Raw genomic sequence first — 12,500 nt, forward strand, 5'->3', positions numbered from 1 at the left:
ATCTGCATTTTGGTGTTGGCTGCCCCTTCTATATTGTATGGTAAAGTTATAGGGCTGCAGAGCCAGGCTCCATCGCAGTAAGCGTCCATTGTCCCCAGAGACTCTGTTCAGCCAGGTGAGGGGATTGTGATCAGTAACCACAGTGAATTCCCGTCCATACAGATACGGCCGTAGTTTCTTAAGGGCCCACACTACAGCCAGACATTCCTTCTCAACAGTTGCATAGGCCACTTCTCGGTCCAGCAGTTTACGGCTGAGATAGGCGATGGGGTGCTCGTCCCCAGCTGCATTCACCTGGCTGAGGACAGCTCCCAGTCCATAAGCAGAGGCATCCGTTTGCACAATGAATCTCCTCTTGTAGTCTGGAGCAGCCAGGACAGGATCGCAGATCTAAGCATCCTTCAGCCGGTTAAAAGCCTCATCACAGGCTGGAGTCCAGATCACCAGCCGGGGCATTGTTTTCTTGGTCAGGTCGGTAAGAGGCTTGGCCACAGTACTGAAATGAGAAACAAATTTTCGGTAATAACTGGCAGTGCCCAGAAAAGCCATAACTTGTTTCTTAGTTTGGGGTACAGGCCAGTCTCTAATAGCCTGGATTTTGGCAGGCTCAGGTCGGAGCTTCCCTCCTCCCACTCTATGTCCTAGGTACTGGACTTCCCCCATCCCCAATTGGCATTTATCGGGTCGAATAGTTAGGCCGGCTGCAAGAATCAGGTCCAAAATAATGGCTACTTGATTCAGATGTTCCTCCCATGTGTGGCTGAAGACGGCGATATCATCCAAGTAGGCACAAGCAAAGTCACCACATCCCCGGAGGATCTGATCCACCATTCTCTGGAAGGTGGCCGGGGCATTTTTCATTCCAAAAGGCATGCTTAGAAATTCATACAGACCAAAGGGGGTTATAAAAGCGGACCGTTCTCTCCCTTCATCCGTTAGAGGGATCTGCCAGTATCCCTTACTGAGATCCAAGGTAGTGACATATCGGGACCCAGCCAGTCGGTCTAGAAGTTCGTCAATACGAGGCATTGGGTAAGGATCGCTGACGGTATGGTCGTTTAGTCGCCGATAGTCCACACAAAATCGAGTACTCCCATCCTTCTTGGGTACTAACACCACAGGGGAGGCCCAAGGGCTATGGGAGGCCTGGATTACCCCAAGCTGTAACATCTCCTCCAGTTCGTGCTGCATGGTGTTTCGAACTGATTCAGGTACCCGGTAAGGAGCCAGTTGTATGGGACGGATGCCCTGAGTGTCCACATGATGTTGGGTGACGGTGGTTCGACCTGGTTGGGATGAGAAAGCAGCCCGTCTCTGTTGAAGCACTTCCAGCATCTGGATTTTCTGTAAGGAGTCCAGGTAATCTCCCAGGGGAACCTGTTCCACAGTGGATGGGGCTCTCGCTGCTTCCACGAGATCAGGTAGAGAGTCCTCATCCTCTTGACCATCTTCTGAAGCCAACCGACAGCTTGCTATCATTGGAATGTTCCGGCCATGGTACTCCTTAATCATATTCACATGGACAGTCTTTTGCCTTAGCCCCTGATCATCTAAAGCAAGAAGGTAATTGGTATCATTCACTTTTCTGAGAACCCGGAAGGGACCCTCCCATGTGGTCTGCAGTTTATTCTGCCGATGGGGAACAATCATTAAGACTTGTTGTCCTTCTACAAACTCCCGATAGCGTGCGTTACGGTCATACCATGTCTTCTGTCTGGTTTGAGCCATACGCAAATGACTCTGTGCAAAACTAGCAAGTTGGGCCAAGGTTTCTCGCAGCTTTAGGACATAAGGGACAACAGGGGTTCCTGTATCTTCAACTTGCCCCTCCCAGTATTCCTTGAGCAGGGTTAAGGGTCCTCGGACCTTTCTTCCATAGAGTAGTTCAAAGGGGGAGAACCCAGTGGACTCCTGGGGAACTTCCCGATAGGCAAACAAGAGATGGGGTAGGTACTTCTCCCAGTCTGAATCTCGGTCCGTGAAGGCCCTCAGCATATTCTTCAGAGTGCCGTTGAATCGTTCACAAAGTCCATTTGTTTGGGGATGATACGGGGTCGTTCGGATCGCTCGTACTCCGCAGGTGCGCCACAGACACTGGACCAACTCTGACATAAACTGGGAGCCTTGGTCCGACAAGATCTCACTGGGGAATCCTACTCTGGTAAAAATAATAACCAAGGCCTCGGCCACCTTGGCTGCAGAGATACTTGACAAGGCCACGGCTTCTGGATATCGGGTGGCGTAGTCCACAACAGTGAGAATGTACTGCTTTCCAGATTTACTTGGTTTAGCCAGAGGTCCAATGATATCAACAGCTACTCTTTGAAAGGGTTCTTCTATTATAGGGAGCGGTTGCAGGGGTGCCTTTGGGTGATCTCCGGGTCGCCCTCTACGCTGACATATGTCACAAGTTCGGCAGAAATGCGCCACTGCTTGGGAAATCCCCGGCCAATAAAAAGTTTGAGTCAATCGTCTCTCGGTGCGGGTTTTGCCTTGATGGCCAGCCGTAGGAATGTCATGAGCCAGGTGTAATAGGAGAATTCTGTACTTCTGAGGAACAATCAGCTGTTTGCTATAAGTCCAGGGCTTATCTAGGGAGTCGGCATTGGCAACCCGATACAGAAGTCCATTTTCTCTGATAATTCTTTCTCCGTTTTCCCCTAGCTGCCCTATTTCAGCCCGAGTTCTAAAACTAGCAAGGGTGGGGTCAGTCTCTACTTCTTGTCTAAACTGAACTTTATCCCAAGTAACATTCATATTATCCCCACAAGAAGAATCACTCACCGGCTGTAATGGCAGTTCTGGTGGCCTCAGTTCCATGGATGGGTTGTACACGTCCACATGGGCTGCTCTCTTGGCTTGACTTCTGGTTACCGCACCGACAAAGTGGCAATGAAGATTCCCCACATCATTTCCTAGAAGAACGTCTGCAGGGAGGCCGCTCATCACACCGACCACACATTGTTTTGCCCCAAAGCCATAATCCAGGGTCACACTCGCTCTTGGAATATATCTCTGGGTACCTCCTGCCAGTTCAATGGCAATTCCTGGTCCCTTTTGAATTGCTTGTGGTTGAATTACTCGGGGATCGGCTATGGTGAGGAAAGCCCCAGTGTCACGGAAGCCAACAACTTTTTGGCCATCCAGCACGACCTCCTGTAGATGTTTGTCCTGAAGATCAGAAGAACAGGTGGCTGGAGCTCGCACCCCATAGACTCCGGGTAGGGGAGCCAGGATATCTGAGTCACTTGGCAAGTCATCAGGCACAGAATCCAGCTCTTCTCCTGGTGAAGGTGTCTGTAGGTAATGAACAGGCAAAGGCGGTCTGTAGCTGTTCTGTCTACGAACACCTGGACATTGGAATTGCATGTGCCCAGGCTGCCCACATCCATAACATCTGCGCTCTGGGATTCTTCCTCCGCGTCGTATTCCCAAAGGTGGAGCATGAGTAATGCGAGGCACAGTCACACGAAGGTCCCCATGAGTTGACGGTCTAGGGTGATGGTGAACATTGGGGCCAGAAGGACCAGGGGCCACCAGCGTTGGGGGGTTGGTGTTTTTTTTCTCACTGGGTAGTAGTTTTTTCCACTGAGGCTTGATGGTGAGAGCCTCATCAGCTAGAGCTGCAGCTTCCTCCACAGTGGCTGGTCTCCTTTCACGCACCCATTCCCGGATCTCAGCGGGGCACTTGAAGAAGTAAAACTGCTCTTTTAGGAGGACCTGGAGGACGGTCTCCAAGGTTAAGGCCTCCTCTGCCTCCAACCAACGATGCCACAGATGTTTGAGTTTGTGGGCATACATCTTGAAGGACACTTCCTCATCACATGCTAGAGTACGGAACTGAGTCCTGTAAGTGTCTGGCGTTACAGCATAATGTTCTAGAATAGTCTGTTTAATATCCGCATACTCACAGTTCCACCGAGGGTCCATAGCTCTATAGGCTGCAGCAGCTCCACCCTCTAAGAGCCCAACCAGATGCCGGACGCGCTCCCTTTCTGGGACTTCCATTAATCGACACTGATGCTCAAAGTCCTGGAAGAAGCCCTCAATGTCACCAGCAGCCTCATTAAACTGCTTGAAGTCTTTGCGGGACACTCTGGGAAGTTCCCTCATGATGGGTGCTGGGGTTACAGTCTGTCTGGAACCTCTCGCGGCTTCCACAGCGAGCTGCTTATCCAGCAATGCCATCTCCTCCATCCTGCGCTCCTTCTCTTCAGCTCCACGCATGGCCTCCCTCTTATCTTCTATGGTGGCCTCATCTCCAAGCAGTGCCATCTTTTCCTTGTACCACACAACCCATTGACTTTTTTGGGTATTCACCTCCGGCTCCCGTCTTTGCTCCCCTTGCTGTGGAAATTGTTCCTCGGTGCCATCTTGCAGGCAAGCGTGTTCCAATGCCTCAATTAGTTGCTCCTTAGAGAGTCCTTTGTAGCCGACACCTAATTCACGGGCCTTTGTTTGTAGACTCGCCACAGTCCAGTTCCTGTATCCTGAGGTTCTGGTTTCAGACGTCGATTGGCTGTTGTCCTCCATTTCTTCTGCTCTGATCCCGCCGCTGCCACCAGTTTGTGACGGGGTGTACATCAGAGCAAAGAGAGACAACAGGCCGAGGATGATCCAACAGGTTTACTAACAGGAATACAGGAACAGCACACGACAAGTCCAAATAAAACAGATTCGGGGGCACCTCCCGATAATCCAAAGTGCCAGATCACAACGTAATAGTCCTTTTCAGAGTCCCAGAAATCCCACACAATCCACTGGACGGCGAGGTCTGTCCGCAGATTCAGATCTCGCTCCCTTCCTCTTCAAAAACTCAACTCCCAACTGCATTTAGAAACAGGAGTGAATTGTTTGAGCTCGTGGGCCCGCCCCTCAAGGGTAGGGGTCTATGCAATGGTTGGGCCCACTAGAAGATTCTAGAAGGTTGGCTCCGAGATGTCTACAGGTTTGTGTAGTTGGCGTTATCCACTGCTTATGAAACAATGAGAAGTTCCCCTGGCTGTGTGGACAAGAGATAATTGCATTATGGGCCCAGAGACACAGGAGATGGGGGGAAGGTATGGTTACTTACATCCCAAGACATTTCAAAGTGTTCAGTAAGTACAACCAAAGGAAAGTGACATCACATCCTGACATAGTATTACAGCAAATACAGTGAGAAGGTAAAATACATCATGACATATACGCTGTGTGTGCGGGGTCCCCCTGTGTATATACGCTGTGTGTGCGGGGTCCCCCTGTGTATATACGCTGTGTGTGCGGGGTCCCCCTGTGTATATACGCTGTGTGTGCGGGGTCCCCCTGTGTATATACGCTGTGTGTGCGGGGTCCCCCTGTGTATATACGCTGTGTGTGCGGGGTCCCCCTGTGTATATACGCTGTGTGTGCGGGGTCCCCCTGTGTATATACGCTGTGTGTGCGGGGTCCCCCTGTGTATATACGCTGTGTGTGCGGGGTCCCCCTGTGTATATACGCTGTGTGTGCGGGGTCCCCCTGTGTATATACGCTGTGTGTGCGGGGTCCCCCTGTGTATATACGCTGTGTGTGCGGGGTCCCCCTGTGTATATACGCTGTGTGTGCGGGGTCCCCCTGTGTATATACGCTGTGTGTGCGGGGTCCCCCTGTGTATATACGCTGTGTGTGCGGGGTCCCCCTGTGTATATACGCTGTGTGTGCGGGGTCCCCCTGTGTATATACGCTGTGTGTGCGGGGTCCCCCTGTGTATATACGCTGTGTGTGCGGGGTCCCCCTGTGTATATACGCTGTGTGTGCGGGGTCCCCCTGTGTATATACGCTGTGTGTGCGGGGTCCCCCTGTGTATATACGCTGTGTGTGCGGGGTCCCCCTGTGTATATACGCTGTGTGTGCGGGGTCCCCCTGTGTATATACGCTGTGTGTGCGGGGTCCCCCTGTGTATATACGCTGTGTGTGCGGGGTCCCCCTGTGTATATACGCTGTGTGTGCGGGGTCCCCCTGTGTATATACGCTGTGTGTGCGGGGTCCCCCTGTGTATATACGCTGTGTGTGCGGGGTCCCCCTGTGTATATACGCTGTGTGTGCGGGGTCCCCCTGTGTATATACGCTGTGTGTGCGGGGTCCCCCTGTGTATATACGCTGTGTGTGCGGGGTCCCCCTGTGTATATACGCTGTGTGTGCGGGTCCCCCTGTGTATATACGCTGTGTGTGCGGGTCCCCTGTGTATATACGCTGTGTGTGCGGGGTCCCCTGTGTATATACGCTGTGTGCGGGGTCCCCTGTGTATATACGCTGTGTGCGGGGTCCCCCTGTGTATATACGCTGTGTGTGCGGGGTCCCCCTGTGTATATACGCTGTGTGTGCGGGGTCCCCCTGTGTATATACGCTGTGTGTGCGGGGTCCCCCTGTGTATATACGCTGTGTGTGCGGGGTCCCCCTGTGTATATACGCTGTGTGTGAGGGGTCCCCCTGTGTATATACGCTGTGTGTGCGGGGTCCCCCTGTGTATATACGCTGTGTGTGCGGGGTCCCCCTGTGTATATACGCTGTGTGTGCGGGGTCCCCCTGTGTATATACGCTGTGTGTGCGGGGTCCCCTGTGTATATACGCTGTGTGTGCGGGGTCCCCCTGTGTATATACGCTGTGTGTGCGGGTCCCCTGTGTATATACGCTGTGTGTGCGGGGTCCCCCTGTGTATATACGCTGTGTGTGCGGGTCCCCCTGTGTATATACGCTGTGTGTGCGGGTCCCCTGTGTATATACGCTGTGTGTGCGGGGTCCCCCTGTGTATATACGCTGTGTGTGCGGGGTCCCCTGTGTATATACGCTGTGTGTGCGGGTCCCCTGTGTATATACGCTGTGTGTGCGGGGTCCCCCTGTGTATATACGCTGTGTGTGCGGGGTCCCCCTGTGTATATACGCTGTGTGTGCGGGTCCCCCTGTGTATATACGCTGTGTGTGCGGGGTCCCCCTGTGTATATACGCTGTGTGTGCGGGGTCCCCCTGTGTATATACGCTGTGTGTGCGGGTCCCCCTGTGTATATACGCTGTGTGGTATCTATACATACACACCGGATATACCACCGCCGCTTCCTCTTCCCGTCACTCTCCGCCGCTTCCTCTTCCCGTCACTCTCCGCCGCTTCCTCTTCCCGTCACTCTCCGCCGCTTCCTCTTCCCGTCACTCTCCACCGCTTCCTCTTCCCGTCACTCTCCACCGCTTCCTCTTCCCGTCACTCTCCACCGCTTCCTCTTCCCGTCACTCTCCACCGCTTCCTCTTCCCGTCACTCTCCGTCGCTTCCTCTTCCCGTCACTCTCCGCGGCTTCCTCTTCCCGTCACTCTCCGCCGCCTCTTCCCGTCACTCTCCGCCGCCTCTTCCCGTCACTCTCCGCTTCCTCTTCCCGTCACTCTCCGCTTCCTCTTCCCGTCACTCTCCGTCGCTTCCTCTTCCCGTCACTCTCCGCCGCCTCTTCCCGTCACTCTCCGCCGCCTCTTCCCGTCACTCTGCGCTTCCTCTTCCCGTCACTCTCCGCCGCCTCTTCCCGTCACTCTCCGTCGCTTCCTCTTCCCGTCACTCTCCGCCGCCTCTTCCCGTCACTCTCCGTCGCTTCCTCTTCCCGTCACTCTCCGCCGCCTCTTCCCGTCACTCTCCGCCGCCTCTTCCCGTCACTCTCCGCCGCCTCTTCCCGTCACTCTCCGCCGCCTCTTCCCGTCACTCTCCGCCGCCTCTTCCCGTCACTCTCCGCTTCCTCTTCCCGTCACTCTCCGCTTCCTCTTCCCGTCACTCTCCGCGGCTTCCTCTTCCCGTCACTCTCCGCCGCCTCTTCCCGTCACTCTCCGCCGCCTCTTCCCGTCACTCTCCGCCGCCTCTTCCCGTCACTCTGCGCTTCCTCTTCCCGTCACTCTCCGCCGCCTCTTCCCGTCACTCTCCGTCGCTTCCTCTTCCCGTCACTCTCCGCCGCCTCTTCCCGTCACTCTCCGTCGCTTCCTCTTCCCGTCACTCTCCGCCGCCTCTTCCCGTCACTCTCCGCCGCCTCTTCCCGTCACTCTCCGCCGCCTCTTCCCGTCACTCTCCGCCGCCTCTTCCCGTCACTCTCCGCCGCCTCTTCCCGTCACTCTCCGCCGCCTCTTCCCGTCACTCTCCGCCGCCTCTTCCCGTCACTCTCCGCCTCCTCTTCCCGTCACTCTCCGCCTCCTCTTCCCGTCACTCTCCGCTTCCTCTTCCCGTCACTCTCCGTCGCCTCTTCCCGTCACTCTCCGCCGCTTCCTCTTCCCGTCACTCTCCGCTTCCTCTTCCCGTCACTCTCCGCTTCCTCTTCCCGTCACTCTCCGCCGCCTCTTCCCGTCACTCTCCGCTTCCTCTTCCCGTCACTCTCCGTCGCTTCCTCTTCCCGTCACTCTCCGTCGCTTCCTCTTCCCGTCACTCTCCGCCGCTTCCTCTTCCCGTCACTCTCCGCCGCCTCTTCCCGTCACTCTCCGCCGCCTCTTCCCGTCACTCTCCGTCGCTTCCTCTTCCCGTCACTCTCCGCTTCCTCTTCCCGTCACTCTCCGCCGCTTCCTCTTCCCGTCACTCTCCGCTTCCTCTTCCCGTCACTCTCCGCTTCCTCTTCCCGTCACTCTCCGCCGCTTCCTCTTCCCGTCACTCTCCGCCGCTTCCTCTTCCCGTCACTCTCCGCCGCCTCTTCCCGTCACTCTCCGCTTCCGTCTGTCATTCTCACTGATTGTTCCGGGATTTTGTCCGGTTTCAAACAACACGAGTTGGCGCATGCGCATACCGATGTGAATAAAGCCAGCGGTACATGCGCAGTAGCAATAGTTAGGAACTCTAAGATGTGAGGGCGGAAAGATGGCGGCGGTTCCTGAGACGTCACAGATGAGAGTAATGACCGGGACGGGGCGCTGTGGGGGCCATGCGGGGCTTCCAGCACCTCCCGCCTACACAATGTCAATAGCGCAGGAACTAATCGGACAGATTAGCAGCCAAAGAATTGATGGTAGATGCTAAACTGTATGGGCTCCATCCGGGTATGACGTCACTTTTGTCACGTGATAGGGGCGTGTTCGGAATTTTAAAGGGCACGTGATCATGTGTATACTAGAAGCGCGTGGGGGGGTGGTGTGTGCAAGGGGTCAGACCACCAGACGGGGGGTGCCAGACCGGGGGGGGGGGGGGGATGGCAGGGGCTGAGACCATCAGACGGGGGGGGTGCAGGGGGTGAGAGCACCAGACGGGGGGGTGCAGGGGGTGAGACCATCAGACGGGGGGGTGCAGGGGCTGAGACCACCAGACGGGGGGTGCAGGGGCTGAGACCACCAGACGGGGGGGTGCAGGGGCTGAGACCACCAGACGGGGGGGTGCAGGGGCTGAGACCACCAGACGGGGGGGTGCAGGGGCTGAGACCACCAGACGGGGGGGTGCAGGGGCTGAGACCACCAGACGGGGGGGTGCAGGGGCTGAGACCACCAGACGGGGGGGTGCAGGGGGTGAGAGCACCAGACGGGGGGGTGCAGGGGCTGAGACCACCAGACGGGGGGGTGCAGGGGGTGAGACCACCAGACGGGGGGGTGCAGGGGCTGAGACCACCAGACGGGGGGGTGCAGGGGCTGAGACCACCAGACGGGGGGGTGCAGGGGGTGAGAGCACCAGACGGGGGGGTGCAGGGCTGAGAGCACCAGACGGGGGGGTGCAGGGGCTGAGACCACCAGACGGGGGGGTGCAGGGGCTGAGACCACCAGACGGGGGGGTGCAGGGGCTGAGACCACCAGACGGGGGGGTGCAGGGGCTGAGACCACCAGACGGGGGGGTGCAGGGGCTGAGACCACCAGACGGGGGGTGCAGGGGCTGAGACCACCAGACGGGGGGGTGCAGGGGCTGAGACCACCAGACGGGGGGGTGCAGGGGGTGAGAGCACCAGACGGGGGGGTGCAGGGGCTGAGACCACCAGACGGGGGGGTGCAGGGGCTGAGACCACCAGACGGGGGGGTGCAGGGCTGAGACCACCAGACGGGGGGGTGCAGGGGCTGAGACCACCAGACGGGGGGGTGCAGGGGGTGAGACCACCAGACGAGGGGGTGCAGGGGCTGAGACCACCAGACGGGGGGGTGCAGGGGCTGAGACCACCAGACGGGGGGGGGGGGGGGGGTGAGAGCACCAGACGGGGGGGTGCAGGGGGTGAGACCATCAGACGGGGGGGTGCAGGGGCTGAGACCACCAGACGGGGGGGTGCAGGGGGTGAGAGCACCAGACGGGGGGGTGCAGGGGCTGAGACCACCAGACGGGGGGTGCAGGGGCTGAGACCACCAGACGGGGGGTGCAGGGGCTGAGACCACCAGACGGGGGGGTGCAGGGGCTGAGACCACCAGACGGGGGGGTGCAGGGGGTGAGACCACCAGACGAGGGGGGTGCAGGGGCTGAGAGCACCAGACGGGGGGGTGCAGGGGCTGAGAGCACCAGACGGGGGGATGCAGGGGGTGAGAGCACCAGACGGGGGGGGGGGGGGGGTGAGAGCACCAGACGGGGGGGTGCAGGGGGTGAGACCATCAGACGGGGGGGGTGCAGGGGCTGAGACCACCAGACGGGGGGGTGCAGGGGCTGAGACCACCAGACGGGGGGTGCAGGGGGTGAGAGCACCAGACGGGGGGATGCAGGGGGTGAGAGCACCAGACGGGGGGGTGCAGGGGGTGAGACCACCAGACGGGGGGGTGCAGGGGCTGAGACCACCAGACGGGGGGGTGCAGGGGCTGAGACCACCAGACGGGGGGGTGCAGGGGGTGAGAGCACCAGACGGGGGGGTGCAGGGGCTGAGACCACCAGACGGGGGGGTGCAGGGGCTGAGACCACCAGACGGGGGGGTGCAGGGGCTGAGACCACCAGACGGGGGGGTGCAGGGGCTGAGACCACCAGACGGGGGGGTGCAGGGGGTGAGACCACCAGACGAGGGGGTGCAGGGGCTGAGACCACCAGACGGGGGGGTGCAGGGGCTGAGACCACCAGACGGGGGGGGGGGGGGTGAGAGCACCAGACGGGGGGGTGCAGGGGGTGAGACCATCAGACGGGGGGGTGCAGGGGCTGAGACCACCAGACGGGGGGGTGCAGGGGCTGAGACCACCAGACGGGGGGGTGCAGGGGGTGAGAGCACCAGACGGGGGGGTGCAGGGGCTGAGACCACCAGACGGGGGGGTGCAGGGGCTGAGACCACCAGACGGGGGGTGCAGGGGCTGAGACCACCAGACGGGGGGGTGCAGGGGCTGAGACCACCAGACGGGGGGGTGCAGGGGGTGAGACCACCAGACGAGGGGGTGCAGGGGCTGAGAGCACCAGACGGGGGGTGCAGGGGCTGAGAGCACCAGACGGGGGGATGCAGGGGGTGAGAGCACCAGACGGGGGGGGGGGGGGGGGTGAGAGCACCAGACGGGGGGGTGCAGGGGGTGAGACCATCAGACGGGGGGGTGCAGGGGCTGAGACCACCAGACGGGGGGGTGCAGGGGCTGAGACCACCAGACGGGGGGGTGCAGGGGCTGAGACCACCAGACGGGGGGGGTGCAGGGGCTGAGACCACCAGACGGGGGGGTGCAGGGGCTGAGACCACCAGACGGGGGGGTGCAGGGGCTGAGACCACCAGACGGGGGGGTGCAGGGGCTGAGACCACCAGACGGGGGGGTGCAGGGGGTGAGACCACCAGACGGGGGGGTGCAGGGGGTGAGAGCACCAGACGGGGGGGTGCAGGGGCTGAGAGCACCAGACGGGGGGATGCAGGGGGTGAGAGCACCAGACGGGGGGGGGGGGGGGGGTGAGAGCACCAGACGGGGGGGTGCAGGGGGTGAGACCATCAGACGGGGGGGTGCAGGGGCTGAGACCACCAGACGGGGGGTGCAGGGGCTGAGACCACCAGACGGGGGGGTGCAGGGGCTGAGACCACCAGACGGGGGGGTGCAGGGGCTGAGACCACCAGACGGGGGGGTGCAGGGGCTGAGACCACCAGACGGGGGGGTGCAGGGGGTGAGAGCACCAGACGGGGGGGTGCAGGGGCTGAGACCACCAGACGGGGGGGGTGCAGGGGCTGAGACCACCAGACGGGGGGGTGCAGGGGCTGAGACCACCAGACGGGGGGGTGCAGGGGCTGAGACCACCAGACGGGGGGGTGCAGGGGCTGAGACCACCAGACGAGGGGGGTGCAGGGGGTGAGAGCACCAGACGGGGGGGTGCAGGGGCTGAGAGCACCAGACGGGGGGATGCAGGGGGTGAGAGCACCAGACGGGGGGGGGGGGGGGTGAGACCACCAGACGGGGGGGTGCAGGGGCTGAGACCACCAGACGGGGGGTGCAGGGGCTGAGACCACCAGACGGGGGGGTGCAGGGGCTGAGACCACCAGACGGGGGGGTGCAGGGGGTGAGACCACCAGACGGGGGGGTGCAGGGGGTGAGAGCACCAGACGGGGGGGTGCAGGGGCTGAGACCACCAGACGGGGGGGTGCAGGGGGTGAGAGCACCAGACGGGGGGGTGCAGGGGGTGAGACCACCA

At 59.9% G+C, this 12,500-nt stretch overlaps 1 protein-coding gene across 4 annotated transcripts in view; it reads right to left on the reverse strand.

Annotated features, from left to right (window-relative positions):
* Nucleotides 1-12,500, reverse strand: part of SLC35F5 (solute carrier family 35 member F5) — a 197,943-nt gene that overhangs the window by 182,590 nt on the left and 2,853 nt on the right. For 3 of the 4 annotated variants that reach the window (XR_012724714.1, XM_075316958.1, XM_075316959.1), the window contains exon 1: nucleotides 7,051-8,041. The exons of the other annotated variant lie outside the window; for it this stretch is intronic. The gene's annotated coding sequence lies outside the window, so the exon portion shown is untranslated. Of the gene's footprint in view, nucleotides 1-7,050; nucleotides 8,042-12,500 lie in introns of those variants that run through there. 4 annotated transcript variants of the gene reach the window in all.

This window comes from Anomaloglossus baeobatrachus, chromosome 7 (genome assembly GCF_048569485.1).
Source record: "Anomaloglossus baeobatrachus isolate aAnoBae1 chromosome 7, aAnoBae1.hap1, whole genome shotgun sequence".
Lineage (NCBI taxonomy): Eukaryota > Metazoa > Chordata > Amphibia > Anura > Aromobatidae > Anomaloglossus > Anomaloglossus baeobatrachus.